We start from the raw sequence: 3,053 nt of genomic DNA, 5'->3' as shown, positions 1-3,053 counted from the left end.
TATTTAATCCTGGAGGACAAAGGGAGCCGCTGGAGCTCCTTGGGGCAGGGGGAGGGGGGGTCATGCTTTAGGAAGATTGTCTTGGCAGTGGAGTGGAAGATGGATTGGAGGTGGGAAAGACAAGACTTGAAGCAGGGAGACCAGTTAGAAGCTATTGCAGTAATTGAGGTGAGGGGTGATGAAGGCCTGCTGAAGGGTGGTAGCTACAGGAGATGTGGTAGAGGTGAAAATGACACCATTTAGCAAATGAGTGGATACGTGAGATAAGTGAGAGTGAGGACTTGACGACAGTGAGATTGTGGGCTTGGGTGACTGGGGGAATGGAGGTGCTGAAGGTGAAGTTTGGAAGGGAGGTGGACGTGCTGGGAAAGTTGGGTCTTGTTGGTCCTGTTAAGCAGAAGTTGCCTACAAGATGTCCAGTTTTAGACAAGCTAAGAAGCAGTTTGGGATGCATGACTATTGCTCAGGAGGGAAACTAGGGCTGGATATATAGATATGGAAATCATTTGTCTATAGATGATAACTGAACTCATGGGAGCTGAAGAGATCAAATGAGATAGTATAGAGTGAAATAAGAAGGGGGAGCAAAGGTAGTCCGAGGCAGAGGCTTCTGGAACTCCCACAGTTAGAGGGCATGACCTGGATAAAGAAATGACAAAGAAGACTTGAGAAGGAGTGATCACAATTGAGAGGATGGAGGCAGGGCGGCGGTGTGGGACAACTCACATTTCTACAACACAAAACACTAGACATTCTATTCCTCACAAATTTGATACCTGAATACTTATTATTCTCATTTTACAGATGAAGAAACTAGAAAAAGAGTTTACTTTTCCCATAGTGACATAGCTAGTTAATATTAGTGCCAGGATTTGAACTTCAGCTCTCAACTCCAAATCCAGGACTCTTTCCAACAAACCACACTGCCTTTCACTTCATCCATACCTTCCCCTATCAACCAGAAATCAAAGGCACTAAAAAGGGGGGCAGACCCCATAGGATGATATGGAGGAAGGTCTCAAGGGCCCTGCCCTACCAAAATATAATACTCCAGTACCACCTCAAATGTTACCTTATGAGAGGAAGTGCAAGTCGGTCCCAAGGTGGCAAGCAGGTGAGTGTGGGGCTGTGGGCCAAGCCGAATTCACCATGGGTGACGTGGAGAAGGGCAAGATCTTTGTTCAGAAGTGTGCTCAGTGCCACACTGTCGAGCAGTGCGGCAAGCACAAGACGGGGCCTAATCTGGAGGGCCTCTGGCCGAAAGACCGGCCAGTCTCCTGGCTTCTCTCATGCAGATGCTAACAACAGCAAAGCTATCACCTGAGGAGAGGATACACTGATGGAATACTTGGAAAACCTCAAGAAGTGTATCCCTGGAACAAAAATGATCTTCACAGGCATTAAGAAGACGGGAGGAAGGGCAGACTTGATAGCATACCTTAAAAAGGCCGCCAATGAGTAACAGCTGTCTGCTGCCTCATACAAATATATATACAAATATATATATACATATACATATAAAAAGGAGATGTCTCTCATGATGAGATTACTTTTCTTTTTTCATATGTCTCATAACAATCCTATTTAAATTGGTTTCATCAACCAGAAAATTTTGATCATGAATGGCTGTTTAAAAATTTTGTTCAGCAATCCGAATAAAGGAATGGTCATAATTATAGCCACAACCGAGCTATCACACTTTTCTGTTTCTTTTACAAGATTTTTATCAGAGGTAATGTGCTCCACCTCTGTCTTGGAAAGTTTTGATTGAATCTGGCTTCTTTTACTAAGAGGGAAAACCTTGATAGTTTCATATGACTTTTACCTGTAGTATGTTGGGGGGGGGATTATCTTTTGGGAAAAGTTGTGCCCCAGCCTGTCCAAAGGCAAGGTCAACTGAATCAAAACAAACCCACAAATTTCCAACTTAAATTCTGGAACTTTCCATGCATAAACAGCTTAATTACAATGATTTGATTAAATACTGCCTTTACATTGTTGAAAGGCATTTCAGTGTATTTTATTGTCTAACAATCCTGAGTAAAGAACACCCCATCACACCGTGTGAGTGATCTTTGAATTGCAGCTGTGACAGGACCTTCTGCTGAATTGTTAAGTACCTGTTAAGCTTAGTTGCGCCTTAGGATTCACTTTTAAGACCTGTTGAATTTAAAGTTTGCAGACATGTTCTATAGTATGTGAATAGTAGTGTTAAAACTGACTTGGAGGGTTCAGCTGTAAATGATGTGATCATAAGAATTCAGCAATTAAACACCTGTCAATATACTTTTCTTGAAGGCTTCCATCACTGAACCCTCTCTCCAACAGAAGAATGGACATGTTAAGGAGTAAAAGTTCCATGAGGGTCCACAGTCAAGAAGGAAATCATGAGCCCAGAGGGAGGACATTATCTGGTCGTCACCCACAGCATAGAAAACCGCAGGATGGGCTTAGAGTCAGAAAGGGATTCTGCATCCACAGCATCTCCTGCACTAGTCTATTCTCTCCTCTCCAGAAAGATGCCAACTGTCCAAATTCAGGCCTCTGTTACCTCTCATGCTATGAGCTATTAGCTGCTCCAGAGGAAAAGTTATGAGTAGTTAAACAAGGGCTAGATTTGGAATCTGAAGATCCGTGTTCAAATCCTGGTTTCCCTGCTCCTTACTCATGTAGAATCTTAGATAAGTCATATCCCTTCTTTGGCCTTTATTTCTATCTGTAAAATAAGACAGATGAATGAATGAATGAATGAATGAATGAATGAATGAATGAATGAATGAATGAATGAATGACACATTTATTAAGTCCTTAAGATGTGCTAAGAGCTAGGATGCAAATAGAAAAGTCAGACAGTGCCTGCTCTCAAGGAGCTCACATTCTAGTGGGGACAGCACATTTAGAAGGTTTCAGCTGCAAGTCTGATGGAAAGGTCCCATGGTCCTTAGCAACAAACCAGATGGTGCTGCCTCTTCTGTAATGTCACCATCTGATGGTGCCAAGGACTTGGGCGACAAGACCTTTCTTTTCTGGTACATCAGTAGCGGTGGCTGCAG

At 42.9% G+C, this 3,053-nt stretch overlaps 1 pseudogene; it reads left to right on the top strand.

The window, feature by feature from the left end:
• Nucleotides 1-866: 866 nt before the first annotated feature.
• On the top strand, nucleotides 867-1,462 carry LOC110196224 (cytochrome c pseudogene; annotated as a pseudogene).
• The last annotated feature ends 1,591 nt before the right edge of the window (nucleotides 1,463-3,053 follow it).

Source organism: Phascolarctos cinereus, unplaced genomic scaffold (assembly GCF_003287225.1).
Source record: "Phascolarctos cinereus isolate Bilbo 61053 unplaced genomic scaffold, phaCin_HiC Scaffold_4;HRSCAF=312, whole genome shotgun sequence".
NCBI classification, from domain to species: Eukaryota; Metazoa; Chordata; class Mammalia; order Diprotodontia; family Phascolarctidae; genus Phascolarctos; species Phascolarctos cinereus.
This window is presented reverse-complemented; position numbering and strand designations above follow the sequence as displayed.